At 45.1% G+C, this 23,027-nt stretch overlaps 1 long non-coding RNA gene across 1 annotated transcript in view; it reads left to right on the top strand.

Annotated features, from left to right (window-relative positions):
• Positions 1-3,362: 3,362 nt before the first annotated feature.
• Positions 3,363-23,027, top strand: part of LOC127037885 (uncharacterized) — a 296,730-nt gene continuing 277,065 nt past the window's right edge. Inside the window, exon 1 of the long non-coding RNA XR_007770509.1 lies at positions 3,363-3,590. This is a non-coding gene — a long non-coding RNA (uncharacterized LOC127037885). The remainder of the gene's footprint in view (positions 3,591-23,027) is intronic.

A 23,027-nucleotide genomic window follows, 5' to 3' on the forward strand; every position in this document is an offset into this window, starting at 1 on the left:
GGACATTTATTAGGTGGGTAGCAATGCTGTTTGGAGAGTCTGGAGGCTTCTGTGCTGGAGGCTTCTGAGCAGCACCAACTCTTCCGATGAGTGCCCAGGCTTTGTGGCTGAATCTAGACAGGTTTAGTTCCGTGGAAGCCTGCTCCTGTCTTGCTCTTCTGGAAGCATTCAAGCCATCTACAAGATATGTGGCAATGTCTGGATCACAACTCTCTTTATATCACTTGAGGAGTTCTGCACACTCCTTAGCTAGGCAGGGAATGTAGGTCTGATAATCACCCCTTGGAACTGAGTTGGTGGCAGCTTTGTAAATAGCTGTTGTGAACCACACACAAGCTCCTTCAATAGAGATATTGTTCAGGACATAAATGATACACCCACCTGTGAATTGTGTAAAGCTGGGCCAGTTTGGTTTCTGATAGCTCCAGTGAGGGCTTTTATTGGTGCTCACAACAGGTATGGCTATTCCACTTTTGGTAAAAATTATGACTATGTGGAAAGTTTTTCAATACACTGCTTATAGCTTGCACTGGAGGATTTCCTGTGCTGGTGGCCCAGGTGTGACCAGGAGAGTAAGTCTTGCTTCCATCTGGCAGAAAGAAAAGTACCCCATTGTTTTGGGTCATGAATGAGGTGAAGAAAATGGAGCAAGGCCCAGTCCAAAAGATCAACTCCTCTTTGATCTGACTCTGTATCCCCAGGTGATGTGGGGGCTATTAAAATCTCCAACATAGATGGCAGGGTGTGGGAGCTTAGGAAGAATATTTGGGATAGCCCAGGGGTGACTAGGGGGCTCGTACACACTCACCATTCTGAAATGGGTGACTCTCACAGTATCACAGAGGTCTGAATTAGATGGAAATGGTTCCATTTCAGCAAGATTCGCTCTAATATAGTGTGCATGGTCATAGCTACTATCCAGAGAGTAACTAATAAGGTCCTAACCTTTGATGTTAAGGTGGATGGCAGAAAGGGAGTTGACATGTGTCTCCTGAAGGCCATGGGCAGTGGGTCTAATAGGCAGGGGAAGACACTGCCTCCCCAAACAGCCCCACATGGCCCCGTCCGTGCTCCATTTGGAGGCCGTCTGCTCCTCTTCCGGGAAGGGAAGCCTGCTGGGGCTGGAACTAGGGCGGCTGGGCCTTGGGGTAGCTGGGGCTGCTCAGTGCTGGGGGGCCTGGAACTGGGGCTGTGCCAGCCAGTGCTCCAGAGCTGGAGAGAGAGGAAGCCATGCACTGTCTGCCACTCCAGGGGCTGAGGGGGGCTCCACGTGCCACCTACCTCATGCTCCAGGGCTGGGGGGTACGCACCACCATGTACTATAGGGCATCATGGAGGGGCATATGCTGCCTGGTGCTCCAGGGGGCCGGGATGGGTCATATGCCACCCACCCGGTGCTCTAGGGTTGCGTGGGCTGACAGCTGGGGGGGGGCAGGAGATCTGGGCTGGGGGAGGAGGGGTGGGAGGGGCAGGGCCTCAGATGGAAGGGTTGGGTCAGGCTTGGGGCTAGCCTTCCCGAGCCGGTGGATCACCCACCGCCCATGCTGAAGGCACATTATATTTGTTACATTTAAAGGCTAGGGATTGTAGAACAGAGTGTTTAGCAGACGAGGGGGCCTTTCGCATTTAACTAAAGGATTTTCAGGAGCAGGCCAATGTCCAAAATTTCTTGATCATGGTTGAGATCACTCAGAAGTCCATACCAGCCAGGATCTGAAAGATTTGTCCTGTTAGTTGCAGCTCTGGTTTCCCTGGTCAAAGCAGACTACTTAGGGGTATACAATAGGAACATAGCAAAATTATACTCCAGAAATTTTCATGAATGTAGAGCAATAATCCTTTAACACAAAATTAGGTTTCTTTGTTAAATTCAGACAAGTTCCTTTCCCCCCCACAGCCTTTGCTATGATCTTGCTGGATTTCATAAGTCTGCATCAGCTCTTTGGTTTGTGCTGTTTGGAAGTAATTATCTGTATTGTAGTGAGCTATCGTGCCTGCTGTCTGAGTGCTTGTCTCCATCTCCCTGGCCCTTTGATTACATTTGTCAGCACTCTGTGGCTGAGATGTACTTTCGGAAGTATCAGCACCACTTTGCCATTAACAAGAAGCTGTCACCCTCACTAAGTCCCGCCTGAACTGACCAACATGGGCCTGTATTGGGCTAACTCTTCTCTGGTAAAACTGTGAACATCAGCCTCCTCTAAACTGGCCTCCGTGTGTCAGGGTGAAATGCTGCTATACGTGAAGAAGCATTAGGCCTCTGTATTCATCAGTATTGTTCCCAGGTGATCAATGCTCTGTTATGGGTGTCTAACGGGTTAGTCATATTCAGAAAGATTGTGCAGCCCAAATTCTGCCCTCAGAGCCATCTGTGCAGCCCCCTGCACTGAAGGCAATGGGACTGTACAAGGAACTGAGGGCAGAATTTACCCCAGGAACTTTGCAGTCGCAACACCAATTGTTTGCAGTCTAACTGGTGCTAAAGACAAAGGTTTCATTTTTAAGTACACACGCTGTCTCCGTAGGATCTCTGCCTTGCTCACAGCCACTCCACCACCTCAGCTTCTGCTGCCCCATCCAGATTTACACAAGTAAACTCAATGCACATCAATTTTACACATGCAGACTAGTCATATCTCACCCTTCGCATCTGCCAGCAGGGCTGGCTCCAGCTTTTCTGCCACCCCAAGTGACAAACAAAACAAAACAAAACAAAAAAAAGAGCAGCAGCACTTCGGCGGCAGCTCAGTTGTGCTGCTTCTTCTGCGGCAGTTAGGCAACGGGTCCTCCCTCTCTTCCTCTTTGGTGGCAGTTCGGGGGCAGCTCAAAGAGGAAGAGAGGGACTGAGGGACCCACTGCCGAATTCCCGCCAAAGACCCGGACATACCACCTTGATACCGAACGGAGTGCCGCCCTTTGAATTGGCCGCCCCAAGCACCTGCTTCCTATGCTGGCAGGGCCGGCTTTAGGCCGATTCGCCCGATTCCTGGGAATCGGGCCCCGTGCCTAAGAGGGCCCTGCACTTTAGGCGCCTTTGAAATTTTTTTTACTTACCCCGGCTGCGGTCTGCTCCGGGGTCTTCCGTGGCCCAGCTCCCCTGACCAAAGCGCCGGCGCCCGGTGGGAGCGCTGCTACCCCACAGCCCCGCTGTCTCAGCTGGAGCTCTGACCAGAACGCCACAAGCCCCGCGGCCCAGCTCTCCTGGCTGGAGCTCTGGCCGGAGCGCGACAAGCCCTGTGGCCCTGGCTGGTGCTCTGACCAGAGCGCCACAAGCCCTGCAGCCCCGCTCTCCTGGCTGGAGGTCTGGCCGAAGTGCGACAAGCCCCTTGGCCCCAGCTGGAGCTCCGGCCGGAGCACGACAAGCCCTGTGGCCCTGGCTGGTGCTCTGGCCGGAGTGCGACAAGCCCCGTGCCCCCGGCTGGAGCTCCGAGCCCTTTAAATAACCCCCAGAGCGCTGGGGTAGCAGGGGGCTCTGGGGGCTATTTAAAGGGCCAGGGCTCCAGCTGCCTCTGCCACCCCGGTCCTTTAAATAGCCGCTGGAGCCCCGCCACCCCCACGCATTCCCCAGGGCTCCCGTAGCTATTTAAAAGGTCCGGGGCGGGGTAGAAGCAGGGGAGCCCCAAGCCCTTTAAATAGCCCCCAAAGCCCTGAGATAGTGGGGAGCTAGGGGCTATTTAAAGGGCCGGGTCTCCAGCTGCCTCTGCTGCACCCCCTGCCCTGCCCGCACCAGCCCCGCCCCCCGCTGCCTGCAGCCAGCTCTGCACCCCCTGCCCACAGCCAGCCCCTACCAACCCCCCTGCCCTGTCTCCAGCCAACCCCTGCCACACACCCCTGCCCGCACCAGCCCTGCACTGCCCGCCCTGCCCTGTCTCCAGCCAACCCCTGCTGCACCCCCCTACCTGAAGCCAGCTAGTCCCATACTCCTCTCTCCAGCCCTGCCATCCCCTGCTGCACCCCCCCCCGTGGCCCTGCCTGAAGCCAGCCCGCCCCACACTCCCCTGTCTCCAGCCAGCCCCACACCCTTTGCCCTGCCTGCAGCCAGACCCTACCTCTAGACCCTACCTCCCTGCCCTGCCTCAAACCAGCCCCATGTCCACTGCTGCCCTGCAGTTCCCAGGCCAGTAACCTGCACACCTGCTTCAATGAGGGGGGCAAGAAGCAGCGGGGACCCACACATGTGCACACCCCCAGGGAGTGGCGTGGACCTACACACGTGAAACGGCAGTCATTAATAACCAATCAACAGCATATATGATGCAATGTACATAATATACAATTTTATTATTTATATAGTTATGGAAAGTAAATAATATATGGAAGAAATGGAAGACATTTTTTTACACTTTTTTCTTTTTAAGTCATCCCTGCCAGGGCCCCGCTGAAAGTGTTCGAATTGGGCCCCGCACTTCCTAAAGCTGGCCCTGTATGCTGGTGCCTGGAGCCAGCCCTGCCTGCCAGAGTGAGAGAGGAGTGACCAGATGGGTGGGAAATGACCTGAAAGGGGAAGGCCTGTGCTTTGGGGCACATTGCCCTGTGCCTGACAGCTTATAATGGTTTTAATGATAACATCTCTCTTACGGATTGCTTCTCAGCATGTGAATGAAATAGACCAGCAATAGCCCTCCCCTAGGAGTCAGGCAAGTGTCATTCACACCACTTTACAGATCAGGTAACTGGGTGTTTGCACAAGGTCACTTCAACAAGAGATGGGAATGGAAACCATCTTTTTAGGACACTAGAGCCAAGCCTTTACTCTTAGCCAGACTGTCTTTCAGAATGGATGTGCCAAATCTAGGTGCTCAGCTATCTCGTCTGGAACCACTACAACACCCCCTTCTCAATCCAGGAGTAGAAACCAGGTGTCCAGATGCTGCGGCATTCTGTGGCTGTCTAGCAACTGTGTAATCCATTATCAAAGTCTGTCTTGTTGCAAACTCTTTGGGTTGTTCCACATAGTGGACAAGAGCTAGGATTTGCTCTTTAACTCACAGGTGAGAGATTCGTTGTAGCCCTGAGGAGCCTAGGTTCAGACCCTATGTGGGGGTTCACTACTGTTACAGACTTTCTGCATTTTTCACTTTTCTATTGTAAAAACCTAGGCTGTTTCATACCAAAAAAAACTATATTAAAAGAAAATTAAGGTTCCAAAATCAAGCACTGAGAAGGCAGGAAATGTAGTTTGCCTGTGCAATTTTAGTATTGCCCACTTGGGTGCATTCATCGTGATACAAACTCTAATTATACGACCCCATTGTTTTAGCATAGGGCTCAGAATGGATAAAGAACAAGGCCAGCTTCTGTAGTAAATGTGTAATACTGACAGACCCCAGTTGTCATTGGGCACGATTGAACCTGGGACTTCAGTGCATGAGCTAAAAGCCACTTGGCTGTTGAACAGACTCATTAAACACTCTCTTTAAGTGGTCTTGGTGCTACTAGATGGGCTAGAGCACAACACCCAGAAGGTGTGTGGGTTACAAATGCAGGTGTTTTCTGTTGACCCTCCTACCTCTTTTGCAACAGAATTTTGTGTAATGAATGAAGAAGAGAAAGCCTGGTCTTGAACCTAAGTCCTAGGCCAGTGAGCTAGCAGAGCTGGATCCTGTCCTGGGCTCTGCCTGACACCTTCCTATGTGATATCCAGAGTTTAATGAGACCCAAGTTGTCAGGCATGACTGTTACGTGTGTATTTCTCCATTTCCAGGTGTGCAAAGTGAGACACCCAGGGCCTGATGTTTGGAAGTGCTGAGGGCTCACAGATCCAGCTGCAGTCAATGGCAGTTTAGGTCTCCAGCCTCTAATAGCAGGCCCAAGACATCTTCAGCTCAACACATCACATTTGCAAATTGTGGCCCAAATTTCTCCCAGCCTCAGCTCCCCAACTGTAAAATGGGGAGAATAAAGCCTCTCTCATGCAGTGTGATGTTGTGTTGCAAACAGAAATGCACAATGTTTGTGAGGGGTTCAGATAATCCAGTGATGGATGACATGGAAGACCCATGATGAGCTAAAGACTTCCCTGCAGCATGTGGCTTGTGCAGTAAATGAGGCGTGGGGCCACACACTGAATAACGGGGATGAAAAGGGACATCAAATAGCTGCCTCGGTCCCTGATCTCCATCCAACAAGGGGCCTGTGGAATGTGGTCATGTCCCTTTACACAGCCTGGCCCCTCTGGTGTGAGTTGTCTTCTGTGCAGCTCCTACCTCCCCACATCATTCTGTGCTATAAGATCCACTCGGCATTTGCATTCTCAGCAAAAAATACTCTGTTCTTCCCCACAATCTCTCCCCGGTCCTCCCTCACCCTCTTTCTGTGGTTTGTTCACACTACATACTGCTGACAGCCTGGTACCTGATTTAACTCTCCCAAGTGCCTCAGGGATCTGGAGTTACTATGGACCATGTCCTGTATGATGGAGATGCACAGGATGAAACTTCCAGGAAGGGCAAGGAAGTTAGTGAGAGCTGTGGAGATGCTGGCCATGGCATGGGGAGAGGGCCAGAGACTGCCTTCCACTCACGCTCTGCAGCATCTAGACAGACTGTGACAGTGGCAGCAGAAGATCAGTGCTATCACAGGATCCGCCCTATCCTTCCCCTCTCTTCATCCCCACAGCCACTCCTCACCCACAAGACTCCCATCTCCAGACTCCAGGCCCTCAGGGCTCTGAAGAAGACCCATCCTTCTCTTGCAACCTCCCCTGGATTACTGGGAGAGCAGTGTTCCCTGGGGGACCCAGAGGCATGGTTCCAAGGTACCATGGGGAGCCCTCTGAGTTCCTCTGCTTGTCCTTTGGAGACCATTTCACTTTGATGGGATAAACAGTTGTATCAAGCTAACAGTTCTCCCTACCTGGTAATGATTCTCTTTGAAGGTTGTAGGCAAAAACAAAGTAGGAGCAATTTCTAGCAGAAAATCCACTGCCAAGTCCTCCTGGGGGGAAACAGATCTGTGCAGAGCTGAGAGGTAGAGAGCCTGAGAACAAACCCCAGGGGAGTTGTTTTGCTTTATATCAAGTAACTTTGCTACTGCAGTTTTAGAGCTAAGTGGCAAATGGGAGCGAGAGGCCAGGCAACAAAGCAGGAAATGGGCCTGGGCCATTTTGTAATTCTATTGTTGCAAATAATCAAATATACTTTGATCAGCTACCAATGTGGATCTTTAACAAACCTTGGAATATTAGGGAAGTTCCAGAGTACTGAACAACAGCCATATTGACCAGTTTGCCTGTCACTGAACCCAGCACAATCATGGAAAACCTGATATGGGAAGCAATCAGTAAAGGATGAAAGGATGGCAGCACAGTTAGTGTCAGTCAGCATGGTTTTGTGGAAAACAGGGCATGTCAAACCAACTTATTTGCCCAGTGGATCTCCCCTTGGCCCAGTGGATCTCTCCTTGGCCCAAAGCTCTTTAATTTGGCTGTCAAAGAGACCTGGAAGAAGATATAAAGTAATTACTTGTGAAGTTTGCAGATGTGACAAAAAATGATGGAGTGGTAAATAATGATCAGTCAGGGCAGTAACACAAAGTCATCTGCATCACTTTTGGAAGGTGGGCTCATTCAAACAATATGGATTTTAATATAGCTAATTGGAATGTAGAAACATCTAGGAACAAAGGGTGTAGGTCACATTTACAGAATGGGGAACTGTATCCTGGAAAGCTGTGACTCTCACAAAGATTTTGGGGTCCTGGTGGACCTGGTGTGATCATAGAATGTCAGGGTTGGAAGGGACTTCAGGAGGTCATCTAGTCCAACCCCCTGCTCAAAACAGGACCAATTCCCAACTAAATCATCCCAGCCAGGGCTTTGTCAAGCCTGACCTTAAAAACCTCTAAGGAAGGAGATTCCACCACCTCCCTAGGGAACCCATTCCAGTGCTTCACCACTCTCTGAGGCTATGTCTTTACTACCCGCCGAATCGGCGGGTAGCAATCGATTGCTCGGGGATCAATATATCGTGTCTCATCTAGACGGGATATATCAATCCCCAAACGCGCTTATATCGATTCCGGAACTCCACCAACCCAAACGGAGTTGCGGAGTCGACATGGGGAGCTGCGGACATCAATCCCAGGCCTTGAGGATGGTGAGTAATTCGATCTTAGATACTTCGACTTCAGCTACGTTATTCAAATAGCTGAAGTTGCGTATCTGAGATCGATTTTCCCCCGTAGTGTAGACCAGCCCTTAGTGAAAAAGTTTTTCCTAATATCCAATCTAAACCTCCCCCACTGCAACTTGAGACCATTACTCCTTGTTCTGTCATCTAGTACCACTGAGAACAGTCTAAATCCATCCTCTTTGGAACCCCCTTTCAGGTAATTGAAAGCAGCTATCAAATCCCCCCTCATTCTTCTCTTCTTCAGACTAAACAATCCCAGTTCCCTCAGCCTCTCCTCATAAGCCATGTGCTCCAGCCCCCTAATCATTTTTATTGCCCTCCGCTGGACTCTTTCCAATTTTTCCACATCTTTTTTGTAGTGTGGGGCTCAAAACTGGAAACAGTACTCCAGATGAGGCCTCATCAATGTCGAATAGAGGGGAATGATCACATCCCTCAATATGCTGGCAATGCCCCCTACTTATACAGCCCAAAATGCCATTAGCCTTCTTGGCAACAAGGGCACACTGTTGACTCATAACCAGCTTCTTTTCCACTGTAACCCCCTAGGGCCTTTTCTGCCGCACTGCTCCCTAACCACTTGGTCCCTAGTCTGTAGCAGCGCGTGGGATTCTTCTGTCCTAAATGCAGGACTCTGCACTTGTCCTTGTTGAACCTCATCAGGTTTCTTTTGGCCCAGTCCTCTAATTTGTCTAGGTCCCTCTGTATCCTATCCCTACCCTCCAGCATATCTACCACTCCTCCAAGTTTAGTGTCATCTGCAAACTTGCTGAGAATGCAGTCCACGCCATCCTCCAGATCATTAATGATGCCATGGCAGAGAGGACTACTGCAATTCATGGACATATATATGGAGGAATATTAAGCAGGAGTGGGGAGGTATTACTACCTCTGTATATGACACTGGTGAGACCATTACTGGACACTGGAACTGGTCAGAATTTTTTAACAAAAAAAATGCCAGTTTATCGAAATAGAAAATTTTCACAGGAAGGTATTGATTCTGATAGAACTTTTTTCAGGATGGTCCAGGGTGGAATTTCTGGTCAAAAAGCGAGAGAGAGACCAACTCACCCAGATTAGCCAATAACCTGGTGGCCTGAGCATGCAAGTCCCTGTTCTACATGACGTGGAGCAAGGGCTTGAACCTGGCTCCCCTACACTGCAGGTGAGTGCTCTGAACACCAAGCACTCTAATGCAGAATGAGAACAAATTCTGAAACATCAAAAAAAATTTTGAGAAATGGAAATCTTTTTTTCTGGCCAGTCCTATTGGATCCTGAGTCCAGTTCTAGTGCCCACATTTGAAAAAGGATGTTTTCAAATTAGAAAGGGTACAGAGAAGAGCTACAAGAACAATTAGGGTGTGTCTATCCAGCCCGCAGTAGCAAGCCTCTCAGCCCGGGTTGACAAACTCAGGCTCACAGGACTTGTGGTGCTGAACTAGAAACAGCTGTGTAGATGTTGCTGCTTGGACTGGAGCTCAGTTTCTGAAGGGTAGGGAGTAGGGTGAGCTTCAGAGCCCAAGCTTCAGCCAAACTGCAACTTCAAAGCACTGTCTGGACGCTCACTGCCACGGGCTGAGTAGAGGTACCCACAGAGGTCTGAAAAACCTGCTTTACAGTGAAGACCATAACAAATTCAATCTATTGATCTTATCAAAGAGAAGGTTAAAGTAGGAGAAGTTAAGGGGAAGTGTGGCAGGGAAGTTTGTGCAGGATAAGCATCTGGAAACAGATTTGGCATTGGCTGTAGAGGAGTGGACCCACTTCAAAAAAATGTCGATTGCAGCAGTGGAAGAGGTTTGTGGATGATGCAGATGGAGAAAACCAAGGGAAAGAGGGGAGTGGTGATGGCGTGATGAAGTGCAAGTAGCAATCCAAAACAAGAGCATGGAGCATAAAGAAAAATAAATCAATCCATTCTGTACAAATGAAAGCAAATACAGAGAAGCAAAGTGACCTGCCAAGCAGGCAGTGAGGAAGGCCCCAAGACAGTGCCCTGGACAATATGTATGCTGAGCTTGTAAACCACCCACAGCTGGCTGGCAAAAAGATCTATAGCATTGCAAAAATGGGGTGCAAAGAGAAGCAGGATATATTGTAGCACCATTTGTACATGATGGGTAGGCGAGACTGCTAGTAACACCTAACAAGTGAAGGAGAGATGGAAAGAATACTTCGGGAGTCCCTTAAATGAAGCAAATCCTTTAGGACAGAGGAAATGTGGTGCCTGAGCCCCATATAATGGAGGAAGAGGTGAGAAATGCAATCCAGATAATGAAGACTGTAAAGCACTAGGACCTGATGAAGTGACGGTGGATCTGGTGAAAGTCTTGGGTGAGAGAGGCCTAAAATGGATGAGCAGATTAGTTAAAACCGTATGACAAGACAAGAGAATTCCCAAAGACTGGTGCCAGTCTATCCTGGTCCCAATACATAAGAAAGGTAACATCCATGAATGAGAAAACTATCAAGGAATAAAGCTATTGTCGCATGGATGAAGATACTAGAACACAGTCTGGGATCTTATAGACCTAGACAAGGCCTACAAGAGGACAGAAGGATGCTCACACCCGTGCTGAGGAATTATCGAGTGTCTGAGGATTTAATAACTACAGTGTATGCCCTATATCGATCACCTAAAACAGTGACACAAACATGTTTTGGAATGACAAGTCGCTTTGAAGTAAAAGTCAGACTGCACCAGGGCTCAGTCCTCTGTCCACTCCTGTTTATCATATTGATGGACTACATCATCAGGAAGAAGGGAAAAGTTGCAATATGAAGATCACACAACAATAAGGGACCCTCAAAAGAAGACCTAAAGGAAATATTAAACCAGAGATCAGTGGCGTAGCCACATTCTAACACACAGGAGCGAACACAGGTTCTAACACACAGGAGCGAACACATAAAGAAAGGTGCCACCCGCCGCCATATCAAATTACTAGTTACATACTTTTAAATTTGTTATACATATTTATTTTGTACTTAAAATAAAAACATAAGAATGATATTGTTTTATAAGTACAGGTGTTATTTTACATTTAATATAAAAAGGCTTACAGTATTGTATATAAAATCAAAACATAATAAAACACGTGTTATTTACTTATTTATATTTCAAAAATAAGATCAAAACAATATGATAATCTATGAGGCAACTACAACAGCCTCTTTTGTCTAAGCTTCATTCTAGCAAAGTTATCTATTACTTTATTATAATCTACTTCAGTAGCCAATTGTCTTTCAATGAAGAGCAAAGCTAACCCAGACAATCTATCTTCACCCATGATAGAGCGCAGGTAGGACTATGTAAGTTTAAGTCAGCTCAAGTATCGTTCCGCAACTGCGCTACTTATTGGCAAGGTCAGAAAAATGTGGTACAATCTCGAAAGGTTAGGATAAATGGAACATATATCATTGGCGATCATGAATTTCAGTACACTGTCGATGGTGAGTTTCTCGTCGACACTTGACTTTACCGCTAGTGCTCGTTATCTCTTTGTACATGTCTTTAAATGAAAGAAACTCTTGCACAATTGTGGTTTAACTGTCGATCACATCCAAGTACATGTCTGCCAAAAATTCTAATCTGTTCACATTATCTGCGTTGTCAAAATGCTTTGGATCTAAACCACTAAATTTGGCAGCCACATTTTTAAAATGCTCAAATCTTTTACTTGTGCTATTTATAACACAATCTAAGGACACTAAGTAGGATTCAACTATGAATTTCTGAATTTCTCCCGGGCATCAAATATTCCTTCATCCTCTGCAATCTCCTCATGGAATCTTTTTCTCTTGCGTATTCTGTGCTGCTTGTATTCCACAGTCATATCACATTTTCGAGCCAACTCAGTTGCTTCATTCTCAATCTGTTTGAATTCAGATTCAAAATCACTTCGAATGTTTTTCATATCATTTTCAAAAATCTGAATCAAATGAGAAGCTGTTACCCTATCTGGACTACTTGTCTGTAAATATGTGGATAAATGGAAAGCCTTCTCTAGCACTTTACTTCAGAATATAAGAAGATCTAAGAATTCATAAGTATTGAGTGTTGCTAGAATACCCTTTGCCTCACTGAGCTGTTTAAGAGTACAGTTTATCTCACCATCCACAATTCTTTGTAGGGCAATTACTAGTGCTGGTAAATTTTGCAAGACTGCCTCTACTGCTGACTTTCTAGATGCCCATCTGGTATCACAAAGTTTCTTTAGAGTTAATGTGAAAGATTTGATAAGATTGCAGTTCTTCCCCCTCCCCCCTGCACAGATCAGCTATTTCCCTCCTGCTAGGAGACATAGCTGATCGGCCAGGTATGCTGCTAAGCCGGGAAGGCGGGCCTCTCCGAGTCCTCCTCCCACAGAGCCCAGCTTGCTGCCAGAGCTCAGTTCTTCCCCTCCTCTCCCTGCCCCGCTATCAGCTGTCTCCCTTCTGCTGGGAGACACAGCTGATCGGTGGGGGTGGGGTATGATGAGGCAGGGTGGGGGAAGCTGAGTAGCCAGTTCAGAGCGGAGTGCATGAGGCATCATTTTTTTTAAAATGAGGTGAGGGGAAGCAGCTGCTTCTCATGCATCCTACTAGCTACGCTACTGCCAGAGATATGACCAACTGAGCTGGCATGGGAAGAAAATGAGCATGACTAAGACTGCGGTCATGTGGGCTAGTAGAGGTCCCAGAGCAAAACTGGACATAGAGATTAACAGAGCACAATTAAACTAGATTGACCTTGGCAGCTGGCTCATGGAAGACAGTGAGCCTGATCACAAGATACAGTCCAGACTAGGGAGTGCTGGAAGAGTGAAGAATAACATCTCAGAGATGTACATGACCAGTGTATGCCACTGAGAGTAAAAGCTTAGCTGTGTAGAACATGCTACACCCCACAATGCATCATGGTGCAAATGATCGATATCAAGAGATGGTAGGTCCAATGCCTACAGGTATATGAAATGAGATGTCTTTGCTCTGGAAGGGGACTTACAGGAAAAGACAGATTTTGAATTGTAAATATTAGGATGGAAGTCAAAGTCTGTGATGTGGCTGACAAAATCCAGGAAGCACAGTTTTGCTGGTTCAGACATATGTAGAAGATTCATTGTTTCCAAGACCAGAAAGTACCATTGTGATCATCTAGTTTGATCTCCTCTATAGATCTCTCTTCCCCCAGAGAACTTTGCCACAAAAATTCCTAGAGCAGACCTTTTAGAAATATGTCCAATCTTGATTGACAAATTGTCCATGCTGGAGAATCCACCACCACCCTTGGTAAATTGTTCCAATGGTTAAATACCCTCATGGTCAAAAATGTATGCATTATTTCCAGTCTGAATTTGTCTAGCTTCAACTTCCAGCCATTGGATCACATTATACCTTTCTCTGCCAGGCTGAAGAGCCCATTATTAAATATTTGTTACCCATATAGATACTTCCTGTGAACAAACTCCTTAACTTCTCTTTGTTAAACAAAATACATTGAGCTCTTTGAGTCTATCGCTATAAGGCAGGTTTTCCAATCCTTTAATAATTCTCGTGGCTCTTCTCTGAACCCTCTCCAATTTATCAATGTCCTCCTCGACCTGTGGACACCAGAACTGGACAAACTATTTCAGCACCAGTGCCAAATACAAAGATAAAATAATCTCTCTACTCCTTGATTTGGGGATTTCCTCTGAGACTTTATTCTACTCAGCTTCCCAAGAGCTCATTTCGATTTCACATTTTAGCACTCATGAATCTTTATTTGACATAAAGCAAAGCTATACTGAATTGATCAGACTTAAGAATAGTAGGTGAGTATAGGACGTACTACACATCTAAAGTTACACAGAAAACCTCTTCCTTTATATACATTTACACATCATGTTGCAGGCAGGGCTGGCTCCACCATTTTTGCCGCCCCAAGCGAAAAAAAAAAAAGCTGCCCGAATTGCCGAACCAAAAAAAAAAAAAAAGCCAGACAGTGCCGCCCCAAGAATCGACAAAATGCCGCCCCTTAGCATGTTCTGCCCCAGGCACATGCTTCCTCTGCTGGTGCCTGGAGCCGGCCCTGATCACAGGTTTGCGGTTTGGCTCAGTTATTTTGTAGGAATGAAACCCTGTATAGCATGTTCTGTCCATGAGCTACTCATGGGTAGTCTGGCCTCTACCTTATCTTACATTTAGGCTTGTTTATTAACATCAGGATGTTCCTGATGATCTTAGCTAGCCATCCTGACTCATCATTTTGCTTGTTATAACAACTTAACATTCCATTCGCCTTCCCAATCATGCCAACTAAGAAATGAAATAAGCCTACACTTGAGAATCCTGTTTATGCATCCCATGATCGCACTAGTTCTTTTGGCCACAGCTTCACATTGGCAACTCATATTCAGCTGATTACCCACCAGGATAAAGTTTTTCAGAGTCACTGCTTTCCAGGACAGAGTCACCCATTCTGAAAGTACTACCTACATTCTTCGTTTCTAGATGTATGTGTTTAGATTTGACTGTATTAAAGTGCATATTGTTTGCTTGAGCCCAGTTTACCAAGCGATCCACATCACTCTGAAACGGTGACCTGCTCTCTTCATTATTTACCACTCCTCCAATTTTTGTGTCATCTGAAAACTTAATCAATGATGATTTTATGTTTTATTCCAGATCATAAGAACATAATAGCTATTCTGGGTCAGACCAATGGTCCATCTAGCCCAGTATCCTGCTTTCCTACAATGACCAGTACCAGATGCTTCAGAGGGAATTAACAGAAAAGGGCAATCATCCAGTCATCACCCTATTCATTCAGTCCAAACATCTGGCAGTCAGAGGCTTAGGACAGAGCATGGGGTTGCATCCCGGATCATCATGGCTAATAGCAATTGATGGACTTATCTTTCATGAACATATCTCATTCTTTTTTTAATCCAATTACAGTTTTTGCCTCCACAACATCCCCTGGCAATGAACGCTAAAGATTGGCTCTCCCTTGTGTGAAAATGTACTTCCTTTCCTTTTGTTTGTTTTTCTGATTAGTTTCATTGAGTGACCCCTAGTGCTTGTGTTGTGTGAAGAGGTAAATAACACTTCCTTATTCACTTTCTCCACACCATTCGGTGGGAGACCCCTGTCATATCCCCCCTTAGTTATCTCTTTTCCAAGCTGAAAAGTCACAGTCTTTTTAATCTCTCCTCATAAGGAAGCTATTCAATACTCTTAATGATTTTTGTTGCCCTTTTCTGCATATTTTCCAATTCTGATGTATCTTTTTTGAGATGGGGCAATCAGAACTGCATGCAGTATTCAAGGTGTGGGCATACCATGGATTTATATAGTTGCATTTTGATATTTTCTGTCTTATTATCTCTCCCTTTCCTAATGGCTCCTAACATTCTATTAGCTTTTTTGACTGCTGCTGCACATTGAGTGGATGTTTTCAAAGAACTATCCACAATGATTCCAAGACCTCTTTCTTGAGTGACAAAAGGTAATTTAGACCCCATCATTTTGTTGGGATTATGTTTCCAATGTACATTGTTCATTTATCAGCATTGAATTTCATCTTCCATCCCAGTTTTGAGAGATTGTGATGGTCCGGGGTGAATCCAGACTAATGGGCAGCTGTGTCACCCCAGTTCTACAACCTTGGGTGCCTTACAATGCCTTGCTGAAGTAGTTCCCACCTGGGCTTCTCACAAACAGCCTGCTACACCCTTACTGTCACCAGCCTTGGTTATACTGCAGAGTGATCCCAGCACATGCCCAGTCTTATATTTTCCCCCAGAAACATATGTCCTATGTTGCCCAGCTCTCTCCTGGGCAATGCAAATTATATTAAGTCCATTATTCCTTTAAGGGAATAATATGCACACAACTTGTCACCCCAAATGTAGTCACCCAGACACTTCAATTTTAACACTCTGGATTAGATAAAACCAAGTTAAAAAAGTATGGATTGGATGAATGGACTATAAGGTGGATATAAAGCTGGCTAGATTGTCGGGCTCAATGTCTAGCTGGCAGCCGGTATCAAGCGGATTGCCCCAGGGGTCAGTCCTAGGGCTGGTTTTGTTCAACATCTTTATTAATGATCTGGATGATGGGATGATTTGCACCCTCAGCAAGTTCTCAGATGACACTAAGCTGGGGGAGAGGTAGATATGCTGGAGTGTAGGGATAGGGTCCAGAGTGACCTAGACAAATTGGAGGATTGGGCCAAAACAAATCTGATGAGGTTCAACAAGGACAAGTGCAAAGGAAGGAAGAATCCCATACACCTCTACAGTCTGGGGACTGACTGGCTAAGCAGCAGTTCTGCAGAAAAGGACCTGTGGATTACAGTGGACAAGAAGCTGGATATGAGGCAGCAGTGGGGCCTCGTTACCAAGAAAGCCAACAGCATATTAGGCTGTATTAGTATGAGCAATGCCAGCAGATTGAGAAAAGTAATTATTCTGCTGTATTTGGCACCGGTGAGGCCACACCTGGAGTATTGCATCCAGTTTTGGTCCCCCCACTACAGAAGAGATGTGGACAAATTGGAGAAAGTCCAGCAGAGGGCAATGAAAATGATTAGGAGGCAGGGGCATATGACTTACAAGGGAAGGCTGAGGGAACTGGAGTTATTTAGTCTGCAGAAGAGAAGAGTGAAGGGGGATTTGATAGTAGCCTTCAACTACATGAAGGGAGGTTCCAAAGAGGATAGAGCTAGGCTGTTCTCAGTGATGGCAGATGACAGAATAAGAAGCAATGGTCTCAAGTCGCAGTGGTGGAGGTCTAGATTGGATATTAGGAAACACTATTTCACTAGGAGGGTGGTGAAGCACTGGAATGGGTTACCTAGGGAGGTGGTGGAATCTCTATCCTTAGAGGTTTTTATGGCCTGGCTTGACAAAGCCCTGGCTGGGATGATTTAGTTGGGAATTGGTCCTGCTTTGAGCAGGGGGTTGGATTAGATGACGTCCTGGGGTCTCTTCCAACCCTAATATTCTATGATTCTATAAAAAAGTGTATGAACTACAAAGAGTTTTAAGTGGGTACAATAAATGAAGTATAAAAGTCAGAAACAATTACAAGAAAAATAAAGCTAATTGTAAACATCTTATCTAACTATGTTAGATTCAGCAAAGTTTCTCTCCACATGCTTTCAGCTGTCCTACTGTCCAAACCCTGTAGGTCAGGAGCCCTCCCTCAGAGTCCATCAAATGCTTTCTTTGTCATTTCATGTGCAGTGAATGTGATGGGCATGGAGAGAGAGAGGGAACCCTTGGAGCGTTTATCCCCCTTTTTGTATTTTCAGTCCCTCTCTTGAAAACATTTCCAGCTGGGCACTAGGAGACAGAGTCTATGTGTCAGGATGTTCCCTGCTGACTTTTCCTCACCTGCTTGAGCTTCCTTCATTCCCCTTCCTGCCTAAAGAAAAATTGAGCAGAGCACACACTCCTTTGTTTAGGACAGACATGCTTGCCAACCTTAGTTTGGGAAGGGCTGTGGGGTTTGGAACATGTGTTAATAACATTGTCATAACTATAAAGGGAAGGGAACAGCCCTCCTGTGTACAATACTATAAAATCTCTCCTGCCCAGAGACACCAAAATCCTTTTACCTGTAAAGGGTTAAGAAGCTCAGGTAACCTGGCTGACACTTGACCCAAAGGACCAATAAGGGGATAAGATACTTTCAAATCTGGGTGGGGGGATGGCTTTTGTTTGTGTGCTCTTTGTTTTGGGGGTTGTTCGCTCTTGGGACTAAGAGGGACCAGACATCAATCCCTGCTCTCCAAATCTTTCTGAACCAGTCTCTCATATTTCAAACTTGTAAGTAACAGCCAGGCAAGGCATGTTAGCTTTATCTTTGTTTTCTCAACTTGTAAATGTTCCTTTTTGCTAAGAGGATTTACCTCTGTTTGCTGTAACTTTGAACCTAAGGCTAGAGTGGGTTCCTCTGGGCTCTATGAATCTGATTACCCTGTAAAGTTATTTTCCATCCTAATTTTACAGAGATGATTTTTACCTTTCTTTCTTTAATTAAAAGCTTTCTTTTTAAGAACCTGATTGATTTTTCCTCGTTTTAAGATCCAAGGGGATTGGATCTGGACTCACCAGGAATTGGTGGGGGATTTGAGGGGGGATGGTTAAAATCTCCTTGTGTTAAGATCCAAGGGGTTGGATTCACCAGGAATTTGGTGAAGAAGTCTCTCAAGACTATCCAGGAAAGGGAGCTAGTATTTGGGAGTGGTGGCAGCAAAACCAGATCTAAGCTGGTAATTCAGTTTAGGAGTTCAATGCAGGTCCTCATATCTGTACTCTAAAGTCCAGAGTGGGGAAAGAACCTTGACAAACATCATAGAGGGAATCTTATAACTTTACATTCAGTGTTGCTACACATACTTTACCAGGACAATACTGACCAGCAAATTATGAGTTTTCAAATGATACCTTATAAGGCATACTTTGTACAAAGATTATTACAATTGTGTGTAGAGTGTGAATACAGGGGTATATTCTGTCACAGTGATCCCTTTGTGATTCTTCAGCACCTGCTTTTGACTTAACTATCTTGAATAATTTTGTACTGACTGCAAATTTTGTCACCTCACTGTTTACTCCTTTTTCCAGATCATTTATGCCTATGTTGAACAGCACTGATCCCAGTACAGACCCTTGGAGGACCCAGTTATTTACCTCTCTCTATTCTGAAAACTGATCATTTATTCCTACTCTTTGTTTCCTGTTTTTTAACCAGTTACTGATCCATACAAGGACCTTCCCTCTTACTCCATGACTGCTTACTTTGCTTAAGAGCCTTTGGTGAGGGACTGTGTCAATGGCTTGCTGAAATTCCAAATACACTTGGTATCCACCGGATCCTCCTTGTCCACGTTTGTTTATCCTCCTCAAAGAATTCTAATAGATCAGTGAGACATGATTTTGCTTTACAAAAGCAATGTTGACTCTTCCCCAAATTGTGTTCATTTGTGTGTCTGTAGTTCTGTTCTTTACTGTAGTTTCAACCAATTTGCCAGGTACTGAAGTTAGGCTTACTGTAATTGCCAGGATTGCATCTGGAACCTTTTTAAAAAATTGATGTCACATTAGCTGTCTTCCAGTCATCTGGTACAGAAGCTGATTAAAGCGATAGGTTACAAACCATTTCATTATTTGGGTTCCTTCAGAACTCTCAGCTAAATACCACCTGGTTCTGGTGACTGATTACTGTTTAACTTATCAATTTGCTCCAAAACCTCTGCTATTGATACCTGGATCTGGGATGGTTCCTCAGATTTGTCACCTAAAAAGAATGCCTCTGGTATGGGAATCTCCCTCACATCTTCTGCAGTGAAGACCGATGCAAAGAATTCATTGAGGTTCTATATTTGACTCTATGCTTTCTTTCATATATAGTGCCACTCCCCCACCTGCACAACCTACGATGTTATTCCTATATATTTTGTGCCTTGGTATTATCGTGTCCCACTGATTATCAGCATTCCACAAAGTTGCTGTGATGCCTGTTATATCAATATTCTCAGTTAATATCTGGTAATCAAGTTCATCCATCTCAGTTACTTCTTGCATTTATATACAAGCACTTATAAAATTTGTTACTTTTTAGTTGTCTTCCATTATGTGATGTGATTGAACAGGACTCTTTTTCATTTGACTGTTTCTCTTCAGTTCCTACCTGTACTTTATCAACTTCTATCTTCCCCTCTTTACTAGGATATAGAGAATCCCCATTAATAGAGCATCACCTATGGAGGTGATGTATCTGTTCAAACCATGTGCTCCTCTACAGGGTCAGATTTAGGGGCAGGCAACACAGCAACTGCCTGGGGTACTGGGTTGGGGGAGTACTGGGCTCAGGGTGCTGTTTTTGGTTTTAGAGACAAAAAGGAAAATAGAATGTTTGAAGTAAAATGTTTCAGGTATTCCATATGTGGATTCATTTTTCACTAACCTCCTAGAATGTTCTGGACCTTTGTAGAATCTCATGGAACCTTCCAGACATTCTGAGAACTACATTTTCCTTGAACCTCCTAAAATGTTGTCAGCCATGGCCTCAAGAGTATATAAGGGGCAGGGCATCACCAGTCAGTCAGTGAGATGTAAGAACAAAGTGAAGTGAAGTGAGAGCCCAGCTGCAATATTGTGAACCTTGTTTTACTGTGTAATTGTGAAAGTGTATTTGTGCTTTAAGACTTGAAGCATGTAAGTAGTGACCAATAATGGACATATTTAATGAGACACCAGAAATATCTATTAAACCCCTATCTACGCAACAATATAGAAGAAATACTGTTATTTATTTTGCCATGCTTAACACGTAATGTTTCATGACTTTCTAAGACTGTGTAACCCACACTTTTGCTCTTCCTAATACTGTCTGTTTTCCCCTGTAAAGAATAAAAAATGCTCCCAAATAAACCTTCAGGAGCTCAGTATAGGAAACAAAAAGCTCAGTTGCAACCTAGTCTGCAGCAAGGTGCAAATTTGCTGGGAAAACATCTGAAACAGAAAAACAGACCAAGCATTAGGCAGTTAACAATTGTCCCAGTACAGAAGAAATTGAGGAGTGAAGCACAAAGAATGGAAATCCTATTGCTAAGGAATTAGCAGATTTACCTGATGACAAGGAAAGGAAATGTGAGGAAAATGATGAAAAATTGTCCAGTTTTCCTGGTAACATAAAGGAGAGTGATGATAAAGAAGAATGGATCACATGAAAAGGAGAGAAACAATAAAGAAAAATCAGCCTCGTGTGATGATAGAAACAGCAGTGGGAAAAAATGCACACCACAGATTAAGCCATCAGGTCCTGCTTTATGGTTGGTGGTCCTAAACTCTGCTGATATTGATTGTACAATTTTGAATGGGCGGTGGAAAATTGAGGATATGACATTTCCATTAAATGAACAGAAGCGACACTTCTCAAAGTCACACTACGACAGAATGCTCGAGAATAGTGAGAAACTGAATTGACATTGGCTAGTTTACTCAAAATCAACTGACAAAGTGTTCTGTTTTTGTTGCAAACTGTTTGACAAGAATGCCAAATCATTGCTTGCATTTCCCAGGTACAATCATTGGCATAGTTTAGCCAATGATTTGAAGCAACATGAAAAGTCACCCGACCATTTTCTGTCCTACTCCAAATGAATGGAGGTCAAGTCCAAGCTTAAGTTGAGTAAATGCATAGACACAGAAAACCAGTGGATTATGAATGTAGAAACCCAGCACTGGAGGAATGTGCTCAAATGTCTAATCTTAATTACCCGCTTCCTTGCAAAGAGTAATTTGGCTTTCCAGATCTCGTCAGATAAGTTGTTCACTGAACATAGTGGTACTGTAATTTCTTTGGTTTGGTAGAGCTCATTGGGAAATATGATGATGTCATGCATGAGCACCTATGTCGAGCTGTTCGTAAAGAAGTTATTCAGCAAAACAATTCAAAATGAATTGATTGACCTTATGGTAAGGAAGGTGCTTGATAACAATTTGATGCAGCTTGGCAAAGCCAAGTACTACGCCATATTAATGGACTGCACTCCCGACATTTGTCACAGTGAAAAGATGTCATTTATAGTAAGATTTCTTGACGACAAAGATGGCTGTATCCAAGTAAAGAAACATTTTATCTGTGTCCGGTCTGCAGATGCCACTACTGGAAATGACCTAACAGAACTGTTTATGAACATTTTGAAAGAGAATAAAATAAAGCTTCAGTAAAAGAGCAAAGAATCCTGTGGCACCTTATAGACTAACAGACATTTTGGAACATGAGCTTTCGTGGGTGACTAACCACTTCGTCGGATGCATGTAGTGGAAATTTCCAGGGGCAGGTATATATATGCAAGCAAGAAGCAAGCTAGAGATAACGAGGTTAGTTCAATCAAGGAGGATGAGGCCCTGTTCTAGCAGTTGAGATGTGAAAACCAAGGGAGGAGAAACTGATTTTGTAGTTGGCAAGCCATTCACAGTCTTTGTTTAATCCTGAGCTGATGGTGTCAAATTTGCAGATGAACTGAAGCTCAGCAGTTTCTCTTTGAAGTCTGGTCCTGAAGTTTTGTTGCTGCAGTATGGCCACCTTAAGATCTGCTATTGTGTGGCCAGGGAGGTTGAAGTGTTCTCCTACAGGTTTTTGTATATTGCCATTCCTAATATCTGATTTGTGTCCATTTATCCTTTTCCGTAGAGACGGTCCAGTCTGGCTGATGTACATAGCAGAGGAGCATTGCTGGCATATGATGGCGTATATTACATTGGTGGACGTGCAGGTGAATGAACCGGTGATGGTGTAACTGATCTGGTTAGGTCCTGTGATGGTGTCACTGGTGTAGATATGTGGGCAGAGTTGGCATTGAGGTTTGTTGCATGGATTGGTTCCTGAGCTAGAGTTACTATGGTGCGGTGTGCAGTTACTGGTGAGAATATGCTTCAGGTTGGCAGGTTGTCTGTGGGCGAGGACTGGCCTGCCACCCAAGGCCTGTGAAAGTGTGGGATCATTGTCCAGGATGGGTTGTAGATCCCTGATGATGCATTGGAGTGGTTTTAGCTGGTGACTGTATGTGATGGCCAGTGGAGTTCTGTTGGTTTCTTTCTTGGGTTTGTCTTGCAGTAGGTACATGTCTGGCTCTGTTGATCTGTTTCCTTATTTCCTAGTGCGGGTATTGTAGTTTTGAGGATGCTTGGTGGAGACTTTGTAGGTGTTGATCTCTGTCTGAGGGGTTAGAGCATATGCGGTTGTACCTCAGTGCTTGGCTGTAGACAATGGATCGTGTGGTGTGCCTGGGATGGAAGCTGGAGGCATGAAGGTAGGCACAGCGGTCAGTAGGTTTTTGGTATAGGATGGTGTTAATGTGACCATCACTTATTTGCACCGTGGTGTCTAGGAAGTGGACCTCCTG

Source organism: Gopherus flavomarginatus, chromosome 20, assembly GCF_025201925.1.
Source record: "Gopherus flavomarginatus isolate rGopFla2 chromosome 20, rGopFla2.mat.asm, whole genome shotgun sequence".
NCBI lineage: Eukaryota > Metazoa > Chordata > Testudines > Testudinidae > Gopherus > Gopherus flavomarginatus.